An 11,958-nucleotide genomic window follows, 5' to 3' on the forward strand; every position below is an offset into this window, starting at 1 on the left:
TGGAAAAATGGACTTAACATGTGCATGCATCATTGGACTATGTGAATTGCGTGTTGTGCATCCCCATCCCCTCACTGGCTCAGTGGAGCTAACCCCCCTCGTGCGCACACTTTTTAGATTATGATGCAGGTGATGGATATCTCGCGGGACTTGGAGTTCAGCCCTCGGGATACGATGAGATTGGTGAGGAGGAACCAGAGGCCGTGTTTGAGGAACATGGCGACGGGTGTCCTTGCGATGATTGTGCCTACGGGCCGTGAGGATATTCGGGACTTGATCCCTTTTTGATTTACTTTTGAGGCTAAGGCCTATGTTGAAATATTTACTGTTATACCATTTTGATAGTTATTAGATGGTCATTGGAAATGTAACTAATTACTGTATTTATCATCTAGCCTTTGAACATCTTGTAACTATTCGATTTATACGCTTTCGCAATACTACTGATCCTTGGAATGTAATATTCCCTTTTTTCGCATTCTAATATTATATTGTGTTAATATTGGTTATGACTGTGCGTTGGGATACTGTGTCAGTGATCCGGGCGGTTTAGTAGGATGACACGCGTCATCCTAGTCACCCTTTATATGATATTATGTTCCTTGGCTGGAATAGGGGCGTGACAGCGTGGTAGCAGAGCGAGATGCTCTGCACCAGCCACAGTCTAGCGGACTTGTGATTTACTCTCCACAATAGGTTGCTAAGTTAAAAGCTTCCAACAATGCATAATTGGAATGTGTGCGAATGCTAGGGAGAAGACTAGTTTAGGGAGAAAGCCGAAGACAATAGCAAATAATAGGCACAACAGTGGAAGGAAAGACATGTGTATATATGTATATATATATATATTCCTTAATTTCAGCTGTTAATACATTTCCATAAGCCAAAGGAGTGATTACAAAAAAATTCAGCTGAACTGTAGACTTCAATTTCTTACAACCAAGAAAGAGTTAAAAATACTAAATGGAAAGACAATAACTAAGAGTCCATAGAGAATATGGTGGGAATGGACAGGAGGTCTACTGCTCCATCTCATCATCACTGCTGGGCTCATCCTCTGTGCCCTCATCATGGAGGTAGGAGTGCAAGTCCTCCATCTGCTGCTCGAAGCTCTCCATGCGTCCGTCTGATGCATCGAGCCTAGTGTTCACTCCTTCAAACCCCTGAGCCATGCTGGTGCTCATCTGGCCCAGAGCTGCAAGAATTCTGTCGATGTCAGACCCACTAGGAGCAGTGCCGGATGAAGAGGCCGCATGTACAGCCGGCTGAGGAGGAGGCTCCTGTACCTGAGGCTCAGGCCCGTGACCCTCTGCTGGGACCAATGGCTCCCCATCACTATATGCATCCATCACAATTTGCATCCTCGCCACTGCATTACGATCTAGAGGTGGATCTTTAGTTAAGTCTTGATCCTCCTCACTCAAGTCAACTCCAAAATGCTAGAATATAGTGGTGAGCAACCTCCCATAGGGTAAATCTAAGTTCTTCCTGGGATTTCGCCCCGCATGATCCATGGTCCGCATGATAATGTAGGGTAGGCAGATGGGAAGGCCTTTGTAGAGGTGATAGGCCACATAGCCTACGAAGATGGAAGGCATGGTGCGGTGACCTGTTATAGGCACGATGTTGTGCTGCACAATCCGGCTCAATATCCTTGGAGACTTAGCAAAAGAAGTCTCAGGCACTTTCTTCTCGAATGCCCCACGTGTAATCTCCCTGTATAATTCCCTGTATGCTTCTCTCCTGAGAAAAGAGTAGGGATTCTTCCATGGTGCGCAGTAGGTCTTCTCTCCCCAAATAGCTACATTGAGGATGCCTGCCAACTGTGCCCCTGTGAAGGAAATAGTGACTCCCTTGACATATGAGATGATCCGGTAATCTCGCGTGCCTAGGTTCTCGGTGTGCAAGTTGGAGTAGAAGTGACGAATGAGCTTGGGATAAAATGGCTCTGGAAGGTTGAGGAGGTTGGACCACCCCAGTGCTTCAAATCTCGGCCCTACTTTGTAGGCCTTGAGGTCTTCCAGTACTACATCTCTTCCCTCCAAGATACTCTTAAAGCGGAAGTAGTCTTGGTACATCTCTTGTTTCTCTAGGTCTTGGAACCATAGTGCATCCAAAGCAGCTGGGGCAGCTTGTTCGGCCCGTGCACGCCTTGTTCTAGGAGCCATTTATTTCCCTAACCTGCAACCAAGGAAGGCCAAGAATACAGAAACATATTAAGTCAATGCTTGGATATTAAGGCCTAAGCAGATATACAATGAAAGGAGATAAGGAATTAGAACCTAGACCTTGATTCCTACAATAGATTAACCAAATTACAGCAGGAAATTACTAGAAAATTTGGTTGTGAATGGTCTAAGGAGTTAGGAAAAAGGGGAATGCATGGCCACATTATGCTTGGAGAGCATTATATTATGCAAGCAATTAGCTCAAACAAAATTGGACTGATTTGATAAGAAAAATACTAAGAAATCCAAAGAGGAATTTTCAGACTTGTGTTTGGAAGTTGAATGGCATAGTAAACAATATAAATACATGGCCATATTATACCTAAAACATGAAGTTTTATACCAAATACCTAGTTCAAGCAATATATGGAGCTAATTTGTAGTAAATCATGCTTAGAACTTCAAAGAAAGGAAATTTCAGATATGGTGCATGGATTTTAAATCATAGGGACAACTATTCATAGCCATGTTATGTTTGGGATTAAGCCCTCATATGAAATGATAAATACAAACAAGCAAGGGGTGCATTCGATCATGAGGCATGCTTGAATCTCTAAAAGAAAATTTCAGATGTGATTCTTGGAGTTCAAAATGCAAGAAGTAAATTAGTTATGGCTTGAGACAACCCAAATTTATATACACCAAGCCTACCTAGCAAAACCGAACTTGATTTGGGCAAAATAAAATAAAATAAAATAAAATTTTCGGTTAGGGTTTTGGGATTTCTCCAAAATCCAACCCAAAACCCATGATGAAGGTACAAAATTGGGGGAAATACCTCAACTAGGTTGCATATGATGGGAAACGAATGAGGGATGGACCATAATCCATCTATTTAGCAAGGAGAAAACAAAAAAACCCCAGACCTTGTAAACCCGAAATCGATTTTGGGGTTTCTCCATAAGAGAAGTCGAAGGGAGAAAGAGATAGATCGATAGAGAGGGAAGAAGTCATACCTGAACTCGATCGGATCTGTTGAAGAGTGAGTTGGAGTGCCAAAAATCCACCAAGAAGGGAAATGGAGCAAGGATGATTGCGGTTTTGGGTTTCTCCAGAGCGTAGGGTGTGTTTTAGAAATAGGAAATGGGTTTGAAAGAATTTCGAGTTAGAGATTCTAATTTTTGGGCCATGCGGTTTTACACTCGGTTGCAAAATTATGAAACCGATTATGAATCCGCGGTTTTCCTGAGACTAAACTTTGGTTCTGTGAATCTCGGATTTACACTCGGATGCAGCCTAGTGAAACCGCACCTAAAACCGACCCGGCCAGAAAGGGTTTTTTGACCCTGTTTGCTTAACCGACTTGTTTTTAATGCTTATTACCCTCATTATTACTTCCCTTACCCCTCGTGTACCCTGTGTTTACTTTTGTAAATCAATTTTTGGTTGGTTTGCTTAATATTACTATTGTGCCTATAACTGTGGGTGTTGACTATAACCAGGTGTGAACCATGGTTAATACACGGTCAAATGCCAACCGTTCCCCTGCTAGGAAAGAAGCCGGCGAGGCTTCAAATACGGTTCTACCGGTAGCACCGCCAGTTAGTAATAATGCGGATGTTGCCGCTTTGTTGAGCAATAGGTTGCAATCCATGGAACAAGAGCATAGGGAGGCATAACAAGAGTAGCGCCAATTTATGCAAAATATGACTGCTATGTTCCAAGACTTTGTTAGGGAAAGGCAGCCAATGCCTCCTCCTGTACAAGTCAATCCTCCCCCCACCTGCCCCTGTGGGTTCTACTGTACCTAGTGTTCCTCTGGCTCAAGCTACTGTCGAAATTCCCTTGACACAAGAGGTGCCAGCACCTACTCTACCTCCCACTCCAGTGGCTCCGGCTTGGGTAGATGCTGCTAGGCTGTCGGAAAGATTTCAGAAACATCGCCCTCCAACCTTCTACAAGATGGCCCATGATTCCTTTTTCCCGGCAACATTTATAAGGGATCTTGAGAGGATCTTTGAAGTGATACAGTGCAATGACACGGACAAGATCCGGTGTGCTACCTACCAGCTCCGGGGTGATTCTGATGCGTGGTGGCTCTCCTCTAAAGACCATTTTTGGGCAACTCACCCAGAGGCAACTTGGGCTCAATTCAAAGAAGTCTTCTTCAAAAATTTCTTCCCTCAGAACTTCCGTGATAAGAAGGAGTCTGAGTTTATGAGCTTCTTTCAAGGATCCAAATCGGTCCTTGAGTACCAGCAAGCTTTTGAGGAGCTGTTTTACTTCGCCCCGGTACACATGAAGGCCGAGAATGTGAAGGCTAGGAAGTTTGAGAAGGGGCTTAGACCTAGCATTAGTACTTCTGTGGTGCTGCACAAGTACCCTACTTATGCTGAGACGGTCCAGGCCGCTAAGGTGATTGAGGACCAGCAGAGAGAGAATTACAGGGCCATTCAGGCTGGTAAAAGGCCCATGACCTCTCATGAACCTAGGGGATCCACAAAATTCCAAAAGAGAGGATCCTACACTCATCGCTTTCCGGTCCGATCCGGAGGTGAGATGCGGTGCAAGCACCAGGCCTACATCAACTCCTCACTATGGTTCCCGAGACTCTTATATGTTACAATTGCAAGGAGTCAGGGCATATGGTTCGAGACTGTCCTCATCCTCGGATGATAGGTCCTCCAGGTGCAGCTACACAAAAGGCACCCCAAGCCAAGGCAGTTGTGCGTTCTCTTCTTCCTGCTCCGGACCATAGATCTCAAGGTCGGGTGTATTCTGTGACAAATGAAGAGGCCCAGGCCGATCCTAGTGTTATTACAGGTAATGCACTCTACTCTTAAGATGTGCATATTTATAGCTTTTGTTTCTATGATTGATCGTCTGTTGCTTGTCAGGTGTGGTTCTTGTTTGCTCTCAGCCTGCTTATGCTTTATTTGATTCGGGGGCATCACACTCTTTTGTGTCCCCTAGTTTTGCTAAGAAGATGTCCATTGAACCAAAGCTAATGGCCCAGAAATTGATAGTCAGTACACCAACGGGAAGCAAAGTTGAACTTGACTCGATTTATGATCCTTGCCCGGTATGTGTGTGTAGTCACGGACACGAAGCAAGTTTAGTACTGCTGAATATGAAAGACTTTGATGTGATTTTGGGAATGGATTGGCTATCAACTCACAAGGCCAGTCTAATCTGTTCAGAGAGGAAGGTTCTGTTCAAACCAGCTGAAGGTGAAGAGTTTGTGTTTATGGGTACTAGGCGGGAGAGACCCAAGAAGGTTATCATCTCTGCCCTCCAAGTACAGAAGTTGTTGGCAGAGGGATGTCAGTGTTATCTGGCATCTGTGATAGACACTGAAGCCAAAGGCAGGCCTTTGGAAGAGTTGTGCGTGGTGAAAGACTTTCCAGATGTCTTTCCTGAGGATCTAACGCGGCTGCCACCAGATCGCGAGACAGAGTTCATGATAGATCTGATTCCTGGTGCAGCCCCAGTATCCAGGGCACCTTACAGGATGGCCCCAACTGAGTTAAAGGAGCTACAAGAGGAGTTGAATGACCTGTTGAACAAGGGTTTCATTAAACCCAGTGTATCTCCTTGGGAAGCACCTGTGTTGTTTGTGAAAAAGAAGGACGGTAGTATGCGTCTGTGCATTGACTACCATGAGCTCAACAAATTGACAATCAAGAACCGGTATCCTTTGCCTAGGATCGATGACCTATTCGATCAACTACAGGGTGCTAAGGTGTTCTCGAAAATTGATCTCCGGTTAGGGTACCATCAGTTGAAGATCAGAGATAGTGATATCAGCAAGACAACATTCAGATCTCGCTATGGTCATTATGAGTTCTTGGTCATGTCCTTCGGGCTGACCTATGCCCCAGCCGCCTTTATGGAGTTGATGAACCGGGTGTTCCACGATGTTCTAGACAAGTATGTCATTGTCTTCATTGATGACATCTTGGTCTATTCCAAGAGCGAGGAGGAGCATGCGACCATCTTCGCCTAGTATTGCAACGCCTAAGGGAGAAGCATTGTACGCCAAATTCGGTAAGTGTGAGTTTTGGCTACAACAGTGGCATTTCGGGACACCTTGTTTTCGGTAAGGGTATAGAGGTTGACCCTGGCAAGGTGAAGTCGATGAGTTGATCGGCGACACCCAAGAATGTGGCAGACATTCGTAGTTTCCTGGGACTAGCTGGCTATTACAGGAGATTTATTGAGAACTTCTCAAGGCTCTCCGCTCCTATGACACGACTGACCCGAAAGGGAGTGAAGTTCGAGTGGTCTGATAGCTGTGAAAAGAGCTTCCAAGAGCTCAAGCAGAGGCTGGTTTTCGCTCTAGTACTTACCATTCCTAATGGTACTGGAGGGATGGTAGTCTACAGTGATGCATCTAAAATGGGCTTGGGTTGTGTTCTAATGCAAGATGGGAAGGTAGTGGCCTATGCTTCTCAGCAATTGAAGGACTATGAGAAGAATTACCCGACCCATGATTTGGAGCTTGTCGCTGTGGTTTTCGCTCTGAAAATCTGGAGACATTATTTATATGGTGAGAAGAGCGAAATATACAGTGATCACAAGAGCCTCAAATACTTCTTTACACAGAAGGAGCTCAATATTTGGAGTTGTTGAAAGATTATGATTGTACTATCCATTACCACCCAGGCAAGGCAAATGTAGTAGCTGATGCACTGAGCCGAAAATCTCAGTCCTTATCACTGGCATCACTAGTAGTCAGTGAGAAACTCATTGAGGAAGCTAGAAGAATGGACCTAGAATTACTGGTTGAAGGTGTTACCTTATCTCTATCAGCTTTATCAGTACAATCAACACTAGTAGGGCGAATTCAATCAGCCCCGGCTTCTGATGAGGAGATTCAAAAGGTTATTGAGGCTATCAAGGGGGACACGCAGCGGGAACTGGACTTTACTTTAACAGAGAGTGGTGTTCTCATGTTCAGACAGCGGCTATGTGTTCCTAGTGACCCTCAGTTGAGGAAGGAAGTGTTAGCTGAAGCCCATGACTCTCCTTATTCTATTCATCCAGGTAGTATGAAGATGTATAGAGATCTGAAGGAATATTAATGGTGGAGTGGAATGAAGAGGGATGTGGCTGAGTATGTGGCAAAATGTCTTACTTGTCAGCAGGTGAAGGCGGACAGACAGCGACCTCATGGCCTCTTATAATCATTGCCTGTCCCAGAGTGGAAGTGGGAGCATGTTACCATGGATTTTATCACCGGGTTGCCCCGCACTCCTAGAGGTGTCGATACCATATGGGTTGTCATTGACAGATTGACAAAGATGGCTCACTTCATCCCCATGAAGATTACCTATTCGATGGACAAGCTGGCTCGCTTGTACATTGATAATGTAGTTCGTCTGCACGGAGTTCCTGTCAGCATCATCTCTGATCGGGATCCCAGATTCACATCTAAGTTCTGGGGTGGTTTTCAGAAGGCAATGGGTACACTGTTGAGTTTCAGTACGGCCTTCCACCCTCAGACTGACGGACAGTCGGAGAGGACTATTCAGACATTGGAAGATATGCTCCGAGCTTGTGCCATTGATATGCAGGGCAGCTGGGACGAGCATCTCTCACTTATTGAGTTCGCTTACAATAACAGTTACCAGGCTACTATAGGCATGGCACCGTTTGAGGCTCAGTATGGGAAGAAGTGTCGGACACTGTTATATTGGGATGAAGTAGGTGAACGGCGTATTCTTGGACCCGAGTTGATTCAGGCAACATGCGAGAAGGTGGACTTGATTCGTGAACGGATCAAGGCGGCTCAGTCCAGGAAGAAGGGTTATGCAGACTTGAGGCGGAAAGACCTTGAGTTCACTATCGGCGATAAAGTGTTCCTTAAGGTATCACCCTCCAAAGGGGTGATGCATTTCAGCAAGAAGGGCAAGCTGAGTCCGAGATTTATAGGACCTTTTGAGATCCTTGCACGGATTGGACCAGTGGCATATCAGTTAGCACTCCCTCCATCTTTAGAAGGTGTGCATGACGTCTTCCACGTGTCCATGTTGAGGAAGTATGTCCATGATCCAAGCCATGTATTGACACATGAACTACCAGAACTTGCGGCCGACATGTCCTATAAAGAGCTGCCTGAAAAGATTTTGGACAGCAAGGTTGTTCATCTTCGCAACCGGCCCATCCATTATGTGAAGATAAAATGGTGCAACCATCCGAAAGAGGAAGCTTCTTGGGAGGCAGAGGTAGAGATGCGGGCGAAATACCCTTTTCTTGCCTATCTACAAGGTACGTCAAATTTCGAGGACAAAATTTCTTATAAGGTGGGGGGATGTTATACCTGTACCCCGGGATATAATTAAATATTATTTCTTCTCGTGACGTGTAGATACCGCTGCCATGTATGCTGGTGACCTGTTCTCCATGATGGTCAAACCTAGCTACAAAATCGTTGACCACAGTACGGGTTTGCCTGTGGAGGAAAGATTCCTCAACCGCCAATGGGAAAAGTTCGTTGACGGCAACTTCATTGACTATCCTCCAAGTACCAGCCCGGGAAGCGAGGAGTTTAGGAGAGAGCATCCTGGACCGTCACCTCAGTTGGATAATTCGTTCAGCGATGACCTTGGCATTGCCGTGGTGAAGGTATTCGGGGTCATGGGTGATAAACCATGACAGGGGAAAAGTAAGTTCTAGCCTCAAGTCCTATTATGTATTCTTCCCTTGGTGACCTCGAAGTGCGGGTCCAGGCCTGAACCGCTCAAGCTATTTCATGAGAGAAGGGAATATTTTAAGTTCGGGTCCCACTTACCTTTGGAAAGTACATTGGGGACTTATACCCATCTCATATGAATCCATCTAAGAATGGGCTTTTCCCTAATTAAAGTTGTGGGCAGGCCCATTTAACCTATTGACCCAATGATGGGTTATTCCATCCACTTACCCACATAGAACTAATGGGTCGACCCATTAAACCTCATGACCCATTTGACTAGAGGTACCCAAATACCCATTTATTATAAATGAGTCCAAGAGGGAGAGAGAGAACATTTACTTCTCCTTCATCATTCTCATCTACCCTAAATCGTGAAGGAGAGGAAGAGGAGAGAAAGAGGAGAGGAAGAGGAGGAGGAAGGTGGAGAGGCTTGGTGGAAGGTGGAGACCCCATCTCTTGGGCCATAAATCGTGGAGCTCTCTCATCTTGGGGGTAGGTAAGCTATTGAAGCTTCTTTCTTCTTCTATTTCGGATTTTAAAAGGGGTTGGGTAATGGGAGAGATTGACCTAGATCTCTCTTGGAACCTAGGAAGTCGATGGAGCCTTAAAGCCTAAGCTATGGTGGAGTTATTTCACTCCATTATGAGCTCTAATGTAAGGGTTCTCATTTCCATTTGAGAGATTTGAGGTTTGGACCCTATTATGCTTAGGTTAGGTTCTTCTCGGTTCCTTCTCTTGAACCTATTGTGATTGAATGGACCTAGAGAGGTCTTAGGACCCTAATGAGCTTAGGATGGAGTTTCCTAGATGTTCTTATGCTTTAAAATCACTTGAAAATGGAGTCCTTGGAGGGGGATCCTTCGGGTTTTGGACCTGAAGGTGTAAGGATTTACATGTGGTTTCAGACCTGCAAGAAACCACCCTGAAATTACCTCCCTGAGAAGGCCCCTGGGAAGCTCGGATTTATGGGCGGTTTCATTTTTCTGAAACCACATCTACAACCGACCTTGACTAAAACTGTCCTGAACCCCTGGTTTCCTAGGATTTACATGTGGTTGCAGAATTTGGGCATGAAACCACTCCTGTAACCACTTTGTTTCTGAAACCTTATACTTAAGTGATTATGGGAGACCTTTTGGGGATCCTTTCCCTTCGCTCGTTTAACCTTATTTCACTCTTTGTTTAGGTTAATATATTCATCTTGTGGCTTATTGCTTGATCGAGGTGACAACTGATAATCTTGGTGCTTGGCATATACATAGTGAGTGGGTTTGGTTGTTTGGGCTTGATATTATTATATATTATGTAATCATTATAATTATTAAGCATGTTTACGCATATTGCATATTTTATATATGATTGTTATAATGTGATTGGAGATGTTGTACTTGGATGGGTCTCGGTGCCGGTGGGTACCGGTGCTGGAACCCCGAATACTATATACATTTATGAAGAAATTATGTTGAATGTCATGTTGAACTGTATGCGCCGTGCCGTGCTGGTAACCGGGCACTAAACCAGATGAAAAGTTGATGCGCCCGGATTACCTCTCGGGACGATAGGACTTGCATGTAGTATATTTGTGGCTAGGATTTCACACCCTTATGCTACGACCCTTACCAACAGGGGTTTAGGTGTTGGGTAATCAGTACACCGGATTCTGTGGAGGTGGGAGAGGCCAGTCATGGTAGTATTGGTTATCAGGGGTCTGCCACTGAGTGGTCTTGGAGGCTTCGATCGGCGTAGGTCCCACGTGACAATTGAGGTTTCATTGTGGCGATAAGTTAAGTGACCCACAGTGTCTCCCGAGTTGTCACAGTAGCATATGCCATTGACTTAGTTGTTTGTTAGGTGGAAAAATGGACTTAACATGTGCATGCATCATTGGACTATGTGAATTACGTGTTGTGCATCCCCATCCCCTCACTGGCTCAGTGGAGCTAACCCCCCTCGTGCGCACACTTTTTAGATTATGATGCAGGTGACGGATATCTCGCGGGACTTGGAGTTCAGCCCTCGGGATACGATGAGATTGGTGAGGAGGAATCGGAGGCCGTGTTTGAGGAACATGGCGACGGGTGTCCTTGCGATGATTGTGCCTACGGGCCGTGAGGATATTCGGGACTTGATCCCTTTTTGATTTACTTTTGAGGCTAAGGCCTATGTTGAAATATTTACTGTTATACCATTTTGATAGTTATTAGATGGTCATTGGAAATGTAACTAATTACTGTATTTATCATCTAGCCTTTGAACATCTTGTAACTATTCGATTTATACGCTTCCGCAATACTACTGATCCTTGGAATGTAATATTCCCTTTTTCCCGCATTCTAATATTATATTGTGTTAATATTGGTTATGACTGTGCGTTGGGACACTGTGTCAGTGATCCGGGCGGTTTAGTAGGATGACACACATCGTCCTAGTCACTCTTTATATGATATTATGTTCCTTGGCTGGAATAGGGGCGTGACACATAGTCTACAATTTCTCACTAATAGGTGGCGCCTAAAATGGTTTGTATGAGAGGCATTTAATGCAGCAAGAGTGTGGAGTCCATGGAATGAAATGTGAGAGGGTGTATGAGGGATTCTGTACATTGCTGTCTTAGGATCATTTTCCCTTACTAAAGGGGAGAGGTTTCTCACGAACCCATATATAGTGTGGTTTCCCACTAAAAAGCGTTGCAGAAAATGGTTTGTATAAGGGGCATCAAATGTGGAGAGAGACTAAGGGGTCCATGAAATGGGATGGAGAGGTCGTGTGATGGAATCTACACAGCCCCTATGCTTGATTTTCTTTCTTTTTTCTCTTTTCTTTTTTAAACTCGAATCAGGTCATAATAATGAAACTTTCGACACTGCATCATCTCCTTTCAACCTTGATGCCAATAAGCTGCAAGCCAAATACTTTAAAATTATGGCCCGCCACTCGCTTAACAATGCCATTTCAAGAATTGCCATCAAGATAAGAAATTGGATGAATATTCAGTTAACATATAGATATTTGGTTTAATATGCAACTTGAACTCTTCGATTTGATCCTTGCGGGTTTGCTGTGTGGTAAGGTTTTAGATAGTTGGCCCATAGT

The sequence above is a fragment of the Telopea speciosissima genome, chromosome 2, assembly GCF_018873765.1.
Source record: "Telopea speciosissima isolate NSW1024214 ecotype Mountain lineage chromosome 2, Tspe_v1, whole genome shotgun sequence".
Taxonomy (NCBI): domain Eukaryota; kingdom Viridiplantae; phylum Streptophyta; class Magnoliopsida; order Proteales; family Proteaceae; genus Telopea; species Telopea speciosissima.